The sequence below is a fragment of the Equus przewalskii genome, chromosome 6 (genome assembly GCF_037783145.1).
Source record: "Equus przewalskii isolate Varuska chromosome 6, EquPr2, whole genome shotgun sequence".
Classification (NCBI taxonomy): domain Eukaryota; kingdom Metazoa; phylum Chordata; class Mammalia; order Perissodactyla; family Equidae; genus Equus; species Equus przewalskii.
Genome location: NC_091836.1, coordinates 81,234,174 through 81,248,736, shown reverse-complemented (window position 1 = coordinate 81,248,736; position 14,563 = coordinate 81,234,174). Strand labels below are relative to the sequence as shown.

The following is a 14,563-nucleotide window of genomic DNA, read 5'->3' as shown; positions in this document are numbered from 1 at the left end:
TGTGTACCGGCTGTCCCCACTCTGAGTCAGGTACCACGACAGCCAGCTGCTTGCGTCCGGTCCCTGACAATGCTTATGTGTGTGCACACAAGTGCAAACAAGCATTCTTGCCTTACGTCACTGGAGGCAGACCGCACACACGTCTCAGGGCCCAGGTTCCAGTTTGTAAAGAAGTGGAGTTGGGGCAGGCCGGGGAGACAGCATCTCCACGTTACAAGGAAGATGTGCACTGGCGTGAAATGCCCAGGAAACAAAGGCAGGGAATTATCCAGAGAACACGTGTGGCAGAGAAGAACTGAGGTATAGAGGTAAAGTCACCATGGATACCACCAGGCCGGGTGGCTGATCCAGAACTCCGCCAGCCAGAGAAGAACTCCTGTGGTTGATGGCAGGGGGGGACCAACCTCTCCACCTCCCTACCCAGGTGCTGAAGCCTCGCTGAGCATTTCGTCTTCTGGGGAGAGAGGGGAAGCGTCCACAGAAACGGGACTAACCTAATTCTTGTGACAATGCGGAATACGTTAGCGACCAGGAGAACACAGGAACTGTGGAGGAAAAGCAATCATTTCCTCTGAAGTTGGTGAGAAACCAAGAAGGGGAAGTTCTTTAAGAAAACAGACTGCAAATGGCTGGCAGAATCGAAGGGCTCTGGGACCTGAGACTGAGGAAGTAAATGATTCAGACTCTGAAATGCAATTCTAGCCATGCAACTGGGAGAAGGTGGGGAGGAGGCGGAGGGGGCCTTTTAGGAAGCGGGCAGCTCACCGTAATGCTTGAGAGCAAACTGAGTAGATTCTAATTCCCACTTACCAGTTGTGAGGTCTTGAGCAAGTCAGTGAACCCCTCCGTGCCTTAATTTCCTCACTGGTAAGTGGGGATAATGGCAATATCTACTCATGGGGTTGACACAAGAATTGAAGGGGTTAATATTTACAAAGCCCTCACATCAGTGCTTGGCTCGTGGTAACTGCCATGTAAGTGCAATGCGATGGCATAGTGAACACTTGACAAGGTTGGCTGTTAACATGCCCACATTCCATCATTGGAAGAAGGATGCAACACCAAGAAAACCCTGAGACTGCGACGCAGGGCCCATGCCAGAGGGTCAGGCAGCGGAGGCCAGCCCGACCGAGCTGCGGCTGCCCACCCACCATGCCCCAGAGGGCCAGAAGGTTTGAGGGTGGGGGGTCATCTTGAGCCAAGAGGTCCAGAGGCATAAAGGGGCCCTGAGAAACTGGCCCTCAGCTCCCACTCAAGGAGAGCTAGCTTTAGGCTGATCCAACGCTGAGATGAGAAAGGAGCTGAGACGGGGGAGGAGCTTGGTTTCCCAAAAAAGGATATTTAGATACTTTCGATGACTTCAAGCGTCCTGGCCCAGAGCGCTGGAAACTCTTGCTGAGGACATGGCTGAACTCAGACTGCATCTCTGCGGGGCGGCCCCGGGGCCCCTGAGAGCCGTCCTGCAGCCCTCTGGGAACTGAGAACACCTGAGGTCAACGAGAGCTCCCTTCTGTGATAGGATACTTGATGTTAGACGGAGAACTGCAATAGACCCGGCCTATCTAGATTCCAGATGACATCTGGTCAGAGAGCAAAAGGACAGACACCCAGGCAAGGGGCTTGGGCTACCGTCCCCCAAGAAAGCTGATGAGGGATCTGAAGTCACCTGAGGGGAGGTCTCTAGCAGCGTGCCACGGGGCTCTCTCCTGATGAGCATTTTATCCACGACTTGGGTGATGCTATGGAAGGCATACTTAAATAGGATCCTGAAAGGGCTCAAGGGACCAGGTTGCACTGAATTTAACAAGTTGAAACTTAACAGGAATGGCTATTCTGAATCAGAGAGGGACATATTAAGAGGCTCTGCATTGGAATTCTAAAGCTACACATGTTTAGGATAGGGTAGACGGAGCTTGGCAACACCCCATGTTAAAAAGATTTGGTTAGCAGTCATATCAGTGAGTCGACAGTGTGATGTAGCTGCCAGAAAAGCTGATGCAATCTGGGGCTGTATTAAAAGGAGTAGAATGGCCTGAACTAGGGAGGTGATAGCTTCCTTCCTCTGCTGTGGTCATACCACACCACAAATATCATATCTGGTCTGGGCGCTGCCCTTGCTGTATTAGAACGATATGGACAAACTGGAGTTTGTTCAGAGGAGAACCAGAGGGAAGATAAAAAGACGTGAACCCACACTGTGGGTTGTCAATCTTGAAGACAACTCAGGAGAAAACAAGAGGGCTGTCTTTAAATATCGTATTTCACTAATTAGAAGATCCACATTTTTTTTCAATTATAAAATGTCTGAAAGCATCATGTACCTCATAATCCCCTAGCACCTGACAGTCTCTCCAGACCCGGATGCAGCTGTGGCAAAGTTGTCACGGCCCCCTTTCCATTGTCACATGGAAATCTGACTGCCTCCCACCTGCCAGGTTGACACTGGAGCAGGCGGAAGCTGAGCTCAGCTTCAGGCCCCTCCGCAAGGCCAGGATGTCCAGAGGGCTGGGGGAAAGGCTGGGAGTCAGCCAACCCGCCCCATGATCCAGCTGCCTGCAGACACCAAGTCCAGCCCCAGGCCCGCCAGCACGCCTGAGCTTCCTCCTCCATTGGAGAGGGAAACTCTGAGTGCACACCAGACACCCAGGGCAGCACCACCTGGAGGGATATCCAGGTGTTGGGAGACCACAGACGGGGTGAGGCAGCCATTTCAGACAAGGACCCCCAGCACTCCACGAGCATCCGACACCGGCAGAAACTATTCGAACAAAGGCCGCCACCACCCCCTACTCTACTCCCAGCACTCAGGGCTGACCTGATTCCAGCCTTGGCTTCCACGGCGTCCCTAGGCAGCTCCCATGTTTCCACCCCGTGGCACCCTGAACATGCCCTCCCTTTCCCACATCTGTTTGTGCTATACCTCTGCCCGTCTCTGCCCACGGAAATCCTACCTATCTCCCAAGGCCCATCTCAACCACCAAGCACCACCTCCTCCAGGAAGTCTCCTCTGGTTCCCTCACACTGTGTAACTCTCCAAAGCACATTCCATACTCTATCTTGATGTGTGGGCATCAGTGAGCTTGTCTAATGCCCCGCCCTCCACATGTGAGATGAAGGCTTGGCTCCTGTCACTCATCACAGCGCCCCCAGCACAGCAGCTGTGCACTGCGAGCTAAGGAGCCCAGGCTGCTGCGCTGCATGCCCTCCGTGACGGCACCCTGTTTACGGTCCCTTCCAATTCTCCCCTCCACCTATTCCCAGCTAACTCATCCCCCAGTTCTCTCAAGGGTCGGCTCGCAGCTGACAGCTAATCGGAGATACACTAATCTTCGTCAACATGTCCTTTCCAGTTAAATGCTATATTTTTACCAAAGGCCTTCTGGAGACAAGGCCTGAAGACAAAAGTGGGAATTTTAGGCCCCAAGGCTCTGGGGAGGTATGTTTGATAAGAAAAGATCTTGCACCAAGCGACTGTGCAAACCAGTGCTACAAGAGTAGCATCCTAAATTCAAAGAATGTGAGAGCGTGACACAGGGGGCTGAGTCTCTGTCCTTCGAAAGGGAAGGCCAGGGCTGGCCCAGAGGCGTGGTGGTGAAGTTTGCATGCTCTGCCTCAGCAGCCTGGGGTTCACAGGTTCGGATCCTGGGCATGGACCTACACACTGCTCATCAAGCCATGCTGTGGCAGCATCGCACATATAAAGTAGAGGAAGATGGGCACAGATGTTAGGTCAGGACCAATCTTCCTCACACACAAAAAAAGGGAAGGCCAACTTCAAGTAACACTGCCTGAGACTGATCACAGCCTGGCAGATACGGAGGATGGAGAACAGACTTGACTCTGGCCTGGCTGGGTGACCTTGAGCAAGGAAGAGCACCACCCTGGCCTCTGCTCAGTATCAAGAAGCCTCTGAGCCTCAGTTTCCCCATAGGTGAAAAACAAGGTGGCAGGAGTGAGAACCAGATGATCCCAGAGAGCCCTTCCAGTCTGACATCCCCAGGTCTATGACTCATGCCCTCCACCTTCCTCCCTCCCAGGAGGTCAGTATCATTTGAAACTATCCTACTTCCACTCCCGTCTGGCCTTGAGCCCTACCTGAGTCCAAAGGGAGAGGAAACACTGAAGATCTCCCAGCCAATCAGCAGGCAGCATGCAGGTGGCAGGATGGGGCAGAAGTGAGGGAAAGGTGTTGGTTTCTATGGACACAGAAATGCTGCTTTCATCCCGCCATCTGGCCCAGCCTGCAGTCAGCTGGTTGTCGTTGCGTCCCTGACCTACCTTTTTAAGCGATTACAACCGCCTGCCAAATTTAAGTGCTGCTCTGAAATCAGGACATATAAGGTCTCTCAGCCTGGATCTAAAGGGTTTCAAAATAGGTAGAGAGCGGGAGTGATGAAGAATGAAACCTGGAGGCAATCTAGGCCGCATTGTGCAGCCATGCCAATTAAAGATCTTTAAAAATAGCCTCTCCCTTCTCTCATGCTGAAGATAAAGATGAAGTTTCAGCAATAAACAGACATCTGCTAGGAGCTTCTGAGGAGATTACAACATAAACACGCAGAGCGCAGCCATAAACAGCCCAGAGGCCTCTTGGGGCGCAGGCAGCAGCCTGCTCGCCCATGGGGGGAGGGACAGAAGGAGGTGGTGCTGAGAGGCTGGAGGCTGGGCTCCCCAGGAGCAGGAGGAGGTGGTGGTAGGGAGCTCAACTTGGTAGAAAATGGAGAACTGGCTGCCTTCTGCAGGGAAATAAAAGCTCAGGAACCTACTGAGAGGATTTCCAGGAAGCCGTCCAGAGGATTCCAGGCCAGTGTCATTCATCCTGAAAATGGGTCACTCCTTAAAAGTGGAAAAAACTGACATTTTTGAGTGCCTACCTATACGAGGCACTTGACACATATTTTTAAGTTCTTCTCCGTATCAATCCCTTGAGACAGGTGCAATTACCTCCTTTTTATGGACTAAAATACTACAGCTCATTGACTTGACCAAGGTCACATGGTTAGGATTCGGGCCCAAGTCTGTCCTCTGCATATACCATGTGCATCCAGAACAGGCCCCTGAGGTTTATTCTCAGCAACACCCGCAGATCTCACACAAGGAGAGTCCTCAAGGGGAGAGATGGCAAAGGAGGGCGGAGGGGCAGGGGGCAAGCTTCGGTGGGTTCAAACAACCGCTGAGTCTCTGCAGCCTGGGCCCTGTCACTTCACATCCTGGTTGCCTCCCAGTAGGTCTGAAGAGGAACAAAGTGGGAAACAGGCACAAATGCCTGCCTAGACTCCGTCTGGAGGGATCCATGGGAGACTGGGGACAGCAGACGCCCTTGAGGAGGAGCACTGAGGGCTGGTGGACGGGAAGAACAGAGACTTACTTTGCAACAAATTTCCTTTGTACTGAGTGATGATGTTAGCATGCCTCCGTGTCTGTGTGGGGGCGAGTACCATCATCTATGTGTCTGTGTAGGGGTGAGTACCATCATCTATGTGTGTGGGGGGAGGTGGGTACCATCATCTATGTGTGTGTGGGGGGGTGGCGAGTACCATCATCTACGTGTGTGTGGGGGGGTGGGTACCATCATCTATGAGTGTGGGGGGGGTGGCGAGTACTATCATCTATGTGTGTATGCGTAGGGGTGAGTACTATCATCTATGTATGTGTCGGGGGGTGAGTACCATCATCTATGTGTGGGGGGGGCGGCGAGTACCATCGTCTATGTGTGTGTGTAGGGGTGAGTACCAACATCTATGCATATGTGTGGGGGGGGGTGGGTACCACCATCTATGTGTGTGTGTGGCGGGCGTGAGTACCATCATCTATGTGTGTGGGGGAGGCAGCGAGTACCATCATCTATGTGTATGTGTGGGGGGGGGTGGGTACCACCATCTATGTGTGTGTGTGGCGGGCATGAGTACCATCATCCATGTGTGTGGGGGAGGCAGCGAGTACCATCATCTATGTGTATGTGTTGAGGGGGTGGGTACCACCATCTATGTGTGTGTGTGGCGGGCATGAGTACCATCATCTATGTGTGTGGGGGAGGCAGCGAGTACCATCATCTATGTGTATATGTGGGGGGGTGGGTACCACCATCTATGTGTGTGTGTGGCGGGCATGAGTACCATCATCTACGTGTGTGGGGGAGGCAGCGAGTACCATCATCTATGTGTGTGTAAGGGGTGAGTATTATGCATCTATGTCTGTCTGTGTGGGGGTGGGTGAGTCATTTTTAAGAGAGTCCAAGATGTCAGGTACAAGATAACAGACACACCCAAGCTGTAGAAGGAAACCTGGACCAAGCAGAAAGTCCTGGTTGCTGCCAGCCTGGAATCCAGAAGAAGCCTGAGACTTCATCTAGGGCGCCCCCCTCCTTCACAACAGCAATGTGCTGCAAGTCCAGGCAGACGGCCCAGAAGCTCTCCTAGCATGGACTCCACAGTCCCCAAGGCCCCAGCCAGTGGCACCAGCCCCACAGGACATTTCCTGAGGAAAAAGTTGACTGAATCCTCTCCTGAGGGTGTAGAAAGAGGCCTCCATGCCCCTGCTCATTCCTCGTTCTGTTTTCCCTTTCATTGGCTATCATTCTCCTCCTTCCTCCAAGTAAAGAGCTCCTGACTCATCATCTTTCTATCAAGTTGTGCAAAAGCCCAGCTGTCCTGATACATGGAGCCGTCAGCACCCAGTGTTTACAGCAACCATGAACTCTACACACTGCACCTTGACCCCCCCAGTCTGCTTCCCAGGATGAACAGCTGTCCAACAGAGGGGTCAGCACTCTGCCAGGCCCCCGGCAGACCCTGGGCCCACTCTGCTCCAGGGAGCAGCTCTCCTTAGTGACCAAAAGGTCCAGGTGCTTTTTTTCCAGGCACTTCTTCCTCCTCCCCTACCTCATTCTCCTGGTCCCCAGCGCAAGTTAAACCCTGAGATCCGGCAAATCTTTACCAGACGTTGTCAGTACTCAGACAAGTAGCCAAGGCCGGCCATTCAGAGCCACAAAAGCAAAGAAGTCGTTTTCACATCTTAACACACTGATAACTTGGTGGCAAGGCCAGAACAGGATGTTCCTAGACTCCCACTCCCGTCTCTGGCGTGGCCAGGCTTCTGGACTGGGTGTGTCAGGAGCTCGGGCCTGCAAATGTCCCATAAACCTGCTGTTGTGGCAGCTCAGGGACCAGGGGCCACCGTCCACTCCTTGCTGCCCTCCTCTTGCCGCCAGCAGAAAGGACATCTACACTGGACATCCCCCACTGCCCAAGAAGGAGGAAAACCTGAGCCCCAACCCAGCAGGAAAGCAGTCCCTGTCCGTGGGCCTGCCCTTACCTCTGTCTTCCCCAGAGAGACACCTGCCCGAGCCTTGGGAGGAACGCAGGTGTGCGAGGCATCTTGTCAGCCCCTGGGAGGAGGGCACTTAGCGGGGGAAACTGCCCTGACCCGCAGGGCAGAGAAACACTAGTGCAAATACAGAACACACTAAGAGTCCCAGCCCTAAGAACACTAGCTCCACACACACACACAACTCCCTGCCAGCCGCCATGCAGACAGGACTGGTTCCCTGTGACGGACCGTAGAAACAGTTAGATGCACAGACGGGTACAGGGGACCACATGTCAGACACGACATCATACCTGGTATTCACAAAAGGCTCTCCATGGGGAACACAGGGATAGATATCTCTTCAACAGCTGACAGAGAAGGGAGGCATCTCAAAAATCAGACTCCATGGGACCCAATCCTGCACTGAAGGTTTGTCTGGGACGAGAGGGCCCATGTCCCCGATCCCTCCAGCCAGCTCTGAGTTTCTGAGACCAGAAGATCAGTGCTTCAGAAAGGAGGAGCCTTATCAGCGCAGACCAGCCATGTTGTCTAGCTCTGGGGAGGATACAGGGAGGAAAACAGACTGTGCTGGAAGGAGGGGTCGGGGCCCCCAGAGTGAGGCTGGCGGGGCGCTTGGCTATCAGGCACTTTCCCACGAGGGCGAGACGGCGGTGGGAGGCTGCAGCTTCGCCCTGCCTGCCTTAACGCAGGGTGTCACTCCGTCCTCCTCTGATATCTCAGCCTCCCTGAATAAAAAAATCAAAATCAAGAGCCTAACATCAGCACGATTTCATTTTGGGGAAACCAAAGTGAAATTCTCAGGAAGGAAAGGGGGGAGGTGGAATGGGAGAGGGGTAGGCTATAGGGGTTCAGAGCTGGGCCATCTCCCACTCCAGCTTTCTTTACTTTCTAACTTTTAGGAAGTCCAGGTATGTTCTTTAAACTAATGTCATAAAATCAATAAAATAAGCAAATAAAATCCCAATGGCTCTGGGACCTTATCTACGCATATAGCTGTACCAAATGCATGTATAATTTTGTCTCCCATCCAATTCGGTTGAAGGCAGTTCTCTCTTTTTTAAGAGAAAAAACCCAAGTATTTGGATTTTCCATTAGAAAAGTAAAATATTCTTATTATAAAAATTTTGGAAAAATACTGAGAAGTAAAAGATAAAGGGTAAAAATCAACTCTAGCCCTGCCATTCCGAAAGACTTAACATTTTGCTATTCTTCTGCCTAGGGGAAAAGACTGTCTATGTTTAAGAAAAAGAAGGAGGAGGAGGAGGAGGAAGAGGAGGAGGAGGAAGGGGAGGAAGAAAAGAAAAAAAGAAAACCTCCTGATTTGAAGGCTGTTTGCAGAGAGGGGTCCTCGCTGGGTGGGTCAGAAGATGTCTTCAGTGTGCCCAGCCCCTTGAGGGGACCTAACAAGGGAGCCGGGTGTGAAGTGCGTCACCGAGAGGAGGAGCACACCTTTTCCTCCCCTCCTGAGCCTCTGGTCCCCTTCATTAGGAAACCCACAGAGGTGCCAGGGGTAACACTATCTCCACGCCACAAATTCAGACAAGACACTGAAAGGTCAGAAGCGTTCGTTTTCTGTCACAACCCACTCATTGCGGGTGAATCACAACTGAGAAAGGCTCCACGACTCACCTAGGTGTGAGGCAGGTTAGAGAAGGCTCCTGAAGGCACCAGGGAAGAAGTTCTGCCCACAGAGAGAAGGACCAAGAGAGAGGTGGGCAGCGTCCGCCGAGCAGCCCTAGCACCGAGCGTCTGGGTCATAATGTGGTAATCCGTGTGGCTGAGCAAGTTGGGATTCAAAGCTCGGCAGAAATGACCTCAGTCCCTGTCAGTCCCACATGTGATCCGGGGAGGCCAGTTGCTGATCAGGGCACAAAGGCAGCTGTCTGGGCCCCCACCACAAACCAGAGCGGCGCGGCGAGCACAGCAAATAGTTCTCCTATTATTTCAGGATGTTTACGGACTGACGCTTGCTGAGGAAACGTCCACACGCGAGTAAGTCATCTTTTTTTTTAAGCCTCTTATCTAAACACAGGCACGGGCAGTCACACAAGCCCACCACAGGGTTCATTCATTCAAAATGCATTTCCTGAGTGGCTATGACACAACTGGACAGATGCTCGGCCAGCCTCCGCCCCGGCCCAGACACAGCGCTGGGATCCAGCGTGGCACAGAAGCCGACTCCAGGCTCCAAGGGTTCGCTGTCCACTGGGGAGACAGGCACGTCAAACAGGGTAATGGCTGGTTAAAACGGCGGAGGGTAACCACCAAAACAGCCTACAGACTTTGTTTGGATCCTGACTTGAACAAACCAGCTATGAAGGTCATTTCTGAATTTGGACAGATGAGACCAAAGAATTCCTGGTAATTCTGGCACACGCAAAAATGGCAATATGGTTATGAAAGAGAACGTTCTTTTTAAAATAAATATATACTGGATTACATAGGGTCAAAAGAACATGGTAGCAGAGATTTGCTTTAAAATACTTTGGGAAGAAAGAACAAGAAGGATTTGTAAGAAACAGAAAATAAATCTGCCAAGTTTATGAGTGTTTAAATGCCATTTGATAATGAGGTGGGATGACATGGTCACAAATAATTACAATGTAAGGTGGGGAATAGCAAGCTCAGCAGGGATGCGGCGTACACCAAGCCTACAGAGGATGGCCATGAGGTTCTCCTGCTCCCCTTAGTGCTTAGCACCCCACACAGACCTCACTCACGCACACTGAGGCCAGAGCCCTAGTTTGGTCACTCACTAGCTATGTGATGGGGGCAAGTTTTAAGCTTTCTGAGTCTCAGTTTCCTCATCTGTAAAATGGGAATAACCCCACCTGCTTCTTCAGAGGGCTAATGTGGGGATCTAACGATACAAAGAATGAAAAGTTTCAGCATGATGAACAGTATTCCCTTTCCTAGCTCTTTAAACAACAGAGATCCTTAGCCCTGGGAGGGCTTCAAAAATTAGCAACGCTCAGCCCAAATCTTCTTGCGCCCATACCCCACCCCTCCCGCCAGAGTCAAGACTCTCCACCAAGAAGGCAGGACCTCTACCCTTCAGCAGTGGGAAGTGAAAGGGGCAGGCTCCTGACTGGGAGGCACACCCAGATCGGGGCGTGGACATGGGCAGAGAGAATACAGACACACTCCAATCACAGGCAGAGACAGATCACACAGCAACTCCTCGCAGCTCCTGGGAATGGGCCTCCAATGACCTCGGCTACAACCAACCTTAGTCCTTAAGCTGATTTATACTAAAGTGTAACTGGTTGGTAGTAGGCTATTCATGACTTTCTTTTAGAAGAGAGGGATGAGGGCCTAAAGAAGCAAGGGATAGGCAGGGATAAAAACGGTGTCATTTTTTCTTGAAACCATAATACTCCTAGAAGAAAACAGAGGCAGTACACTCTTTGACATGGGTCTTAGAAGGATCTTTTCGAATGCCATGTCTACTCAGGCAAAGGAAACAAAAGAAAAAATAAACAAATGAGACTTCATCAGACTAAGAAGCTTCTGCAAGGCAAAGGTAACCAGGAACAAAACAAAAAGACAACCCACCATCTGGGAGAAAACATTTGCAAACCATATATCCAACAAGGGGTTAATCTCCAAAATATATAGAGAACTCAACAAGCAAAAAACAAACAACCCGATCAAAAAATAGGCAGAGGATATGAACAGACATTTCTCCAAAGAAGATATACAGATGGCCAACAGGCACATGAAAAGATGTTCAACATCACTAATCATCAGGGAAATGCAAATCAAAACTACACTGAGATATCACCTCACAGCCCTCAGAGTGGCCATAATCACCAAGACAAAAAACAACAATTGTTGGAGAGGTTGTGGAGAAAAGGGAACCCTCATCCACTGCTGGTGAGAATGCAAACGGGTGCAGCCACTATGGAAAACAGTATGGAGATTCCTCAAAAAATTAAAAATAGAAATACCATATGACCCAGCCGACCCACTACTGAGTAGTTATCCAAAGAACTTGAAATCAACAATTCAAAGAGACTTATGCACCCCTATGTTCACGGCAGAATTATTCACAATAGCCAAGATGTGGAAGCAACCCAAGTACACAACAACTGATGAATGGATAAAGAAGCTGTGGTATATACACATATATACAATGGAATACTACTCAGCGATAAAAAAGACAAAATCATCCCTTTTGCAACAAGAAAATGGATGGACCTTGATGGTGTTAAGTGAAATAAGAATGATTTCACTCATATGTGAAAGAAAAACAAATACATGGACAAAGAGAACAGATCACTGGTTACAAGAGGGGAAGAGGGTTGGGGTGTGGGCATAAGGGGTAAGGGGGCACATAAATATGGTGACTGACAAATAATAATGGACAACTGAAATTTCTCCATGTTACAAACTGTTATGACCTCAGTAAAATTTTTTAAATGTCATTTTTTATAAAGATATGCTCAAACAGTGGATCTCAACCACCTCACAACCAGAACGAGCACACAACACCTACCATTCTCCCAAAAAACAATCCTAAAGTAGAGGCTGTTTCAGACAACAGTCCTCCTCGACCATTCCAGAAGCCAACTCTCAGAGGTGAGAGCAAACCAATGGCAGAGACAGGCTTCCTCCCAAAAAGCACCCCAACACCAGCAGTCAATCCTCCCCCATCTCAGTGTGACTGACACGAGCCTTTCCCCTTGACTGCAGCACAGGGTGGGCAAGGGGGCTGCAGGTTGGACAACCTGCTAACCCTGATCAGTTCAAGCACTTTGCCAAAGAAGCATCCCCTGAATCTTTGGACAGAATCCTTGCAGAAGCCAGGGGCCTGCAGTCAGCACACTGTGGGGCTGTAACAGTCCAGCACAGCACACGGCTTCCCATAGCCACCTGGCAGCAGGAAGAGCACAGGACTGACTTCTGGCAGCGCCTGGTTCAAATCCTGGCTCAGCCACTTTCTGTGTGACCTTGGGCCCTTACCCTACCCTAGTCTGTTTCCCCAGCCCTGAAATGAGGAGGGCAAAACTCTCCCAGTTTTTGGAGAGTAAGCATGAAATCGGCTGCAAAAGCGCCACAGGGCAGGACCTGTCCCCCAGTAGGCACTTAATAAATCTGTCTTCTCTCTGCCCAAAGGCGAGTTCATAACTGCCCTAAGTCTCTAGAACATCGGGTGGGGCTGTCCCAGAGACCTGAGGCCCACCTGTTGGGTCAGCTTCCCCTGGGAAGCGGACAGGAATAGAGCTGGCGCAGGTGCCGGGGCACCCAGGCCCGCAAACGTCAGAGAGCCAATGCGCCGCGGGCTTTCTTCAGCGGGACCTGCCCGGAAGGGGGCCGGTTAGTGACTTCACCCTTCACGGAAACCACTTAAGACTGTAGCGAGCAGGCAAGAATGACAGCAAGAGGGTCAGAAGGCGCGCCTGGGCCCTCCCAGGGCCCGACGCGCCTCCAAAGGAAAGCTCTTTCGGCTATAAGAACCCAGGCATCAGAATAAACAATGTGGAAGGAGACACACGTTTACTCTGGTTTCAACACGCCTCTTCCCCACCAGCAAAGGCCGATCCCAGCTCTGCCGCGAGGCTAGCCTAGGATAAAGTTAACCCCGCCTGCTCCAGCCTGGAAGCCAGGTCAGGGGCGGCAGAGGCTGTGGCAAGACCCCCCTTCTCCCCAGGGCCAGCCGGGCAACGGCAAGGCGGGGGTCGCGGAAGCCCCGGCGGGGGTGCTCCCGGGCCGGAGGTGCGCGCGGCTGCTGGGGACGCATGGCGCAGAGAGGACATTACCGCGGCCCCTGGGGCCACCGCCACGGCCCCGGCCCCGGGCCCAGACCCGGTCCCCGTCCGCAGGCAGCCAGGCCACTGACATTTGGTCCAACTTAACTTCCTGTTGTTAAGGAGGGAGGGGAAAGTGGCGGGGTGGGGGGGGGGGGGCGGGGGACGCCCAGTGAAGAGCCAGGAAAGAACGTGAACGCCGCGGAGCCCAAACCGTGGGAAGCAAAGTTAGGGGATGATCTTGTGCCCCGGTGGCAGGCGGTCCTGCTGTCGCATCGCGCCCACTCCGTGTGATGTTTGGGCATTTTCTAGGCTTAGAATTGCAGGGCTGGGTGTTGGGGGGCAGAGTAAGAGGTAGTTCGGGATACGGAGGCGAGGCTTTCACTGCGTTCTAAGGGGCTCAGGCAGATCGGGGCAGCCTCGGCTCCCCGGCAGCGCCACCTGCTCGCCGGGGGCCCGGCAGGGTGGGTTTGAGGAGGAAGATGCTGCGGCCGCACCTGACCCTCCCGGGCGCGGGCCAGGGGGCAGAGTCCAGGCTCCGCTGGCACGCTCCCCACTGGAGCCCGCCCGCCCGCCCTCCCGCCCTCCCCGGAACCGCGCGCCGCCCCCGCCTTACCGAGGGCCGCGCCGGCCGCCGAGCCTCAGGTCGGCTCCTGCCTTCTCCTCGGGCCGCGGGCACAGTGGTCGGGACCCGCAGGCTGCCTGCGGAGCTGGGAGCGACCGAGGCGGCCTCGCGCAGGCTTAACCCGGGAGCGCCCGCAGCCCTGCGCCGCACTGCCAACCCGGCTGGGAGCCGCCCCATCTGCAGGGTGGCCAATGACGGGGCGTCCGGGGGCGAAGCCCCGCCCCCTGCCCGAGGCCCGCGGCCAATGGCAGCGCGGCGCGGAGCCCGCCCCCGCTCCCGGCCCGCCCCGCCCTGTGGGGCCAGCTGTCACCGCGGCTGCCGCCGGCGCACGTGGGCTGTAGCCAGTCCCCGAGCACAGGGAGCGCGGGGTGCTCCCACCCTGACCCGCTCAGGTGTGAGACCAGCGGAGGGCCGATGGGGGCGGGGCGTGCTGGTGCTGCGCGATGCAAACCCGGTGCTGGTGGCCTGGTGGCAAGGGAGGGGCAAGGGCTGGGCCTCGCACGCTCGGCCTAGGCAGCTGGAGAGCAAGCTCAGGATCCCCTTTGCACGTGGGGGAACAGTCTTCCACTTCCAGTAGCGGCTGCGGTCCTCTCTCTTTGCTTTGCTCCTTGACTTCCCTGGGCTTCAGCAACCCCCCTGCTGGCTGATAGGCTCTTTCCCTCACCTGGACTGGCCTTGCTTAGAATAAAGCTGGTGGGAAGAGAGGCAGTGGTGCAGACCACCTATGTCACCTTAGTCAAGTCCTCTAAGCACCGTCTTTTCTTGGCTGTTAAATGACTCCCTTGATCTCTGCTCTGCGTGCCCTCCGGGTTGCCCATACCCCCACAGCTCCAGAGAGCACCATTCACAGAAAATACAG

The 14,563-nt window shown here is 53.2% G+C and overlaps 1 protein-coding gene across 16 annotated transcripts in view; it reads right to left on the bottom strand.

The window, feature by feature from the left end:
• The window catches only part of MICAL2 (microtubule associated monooxygenase, calponin and LIM domain containing 2), a 222,468-nt gene extending 208,521 nt beyond the window's left edge, over window positions 1-13,947 (bottom strand). For 6 of the 16 annotated variants that reach the window (XR_011541620.1, XR_011541621.1, XM_070626369.1 and 3 more), the window contains exon 1: window positions 13,696-13,905. The gene's annotated coding sequence lies outside the window, so the exon portion shown is untranslated. Of the gene's footprint in view, window positions 1-7,619; window positions 8,055-8,642; window positions 8,816-8,958; window positions 10,399-13,695 lie in introns of those variants that run through there. The other 10 variants (XR_011541622.1, XM_070626372.1, XM_070626379.1 and 7 more) reach the window with 9 other exon arrangements.
• Window positions 13,948-14,563: the final 616 nt, after the last annotated feature.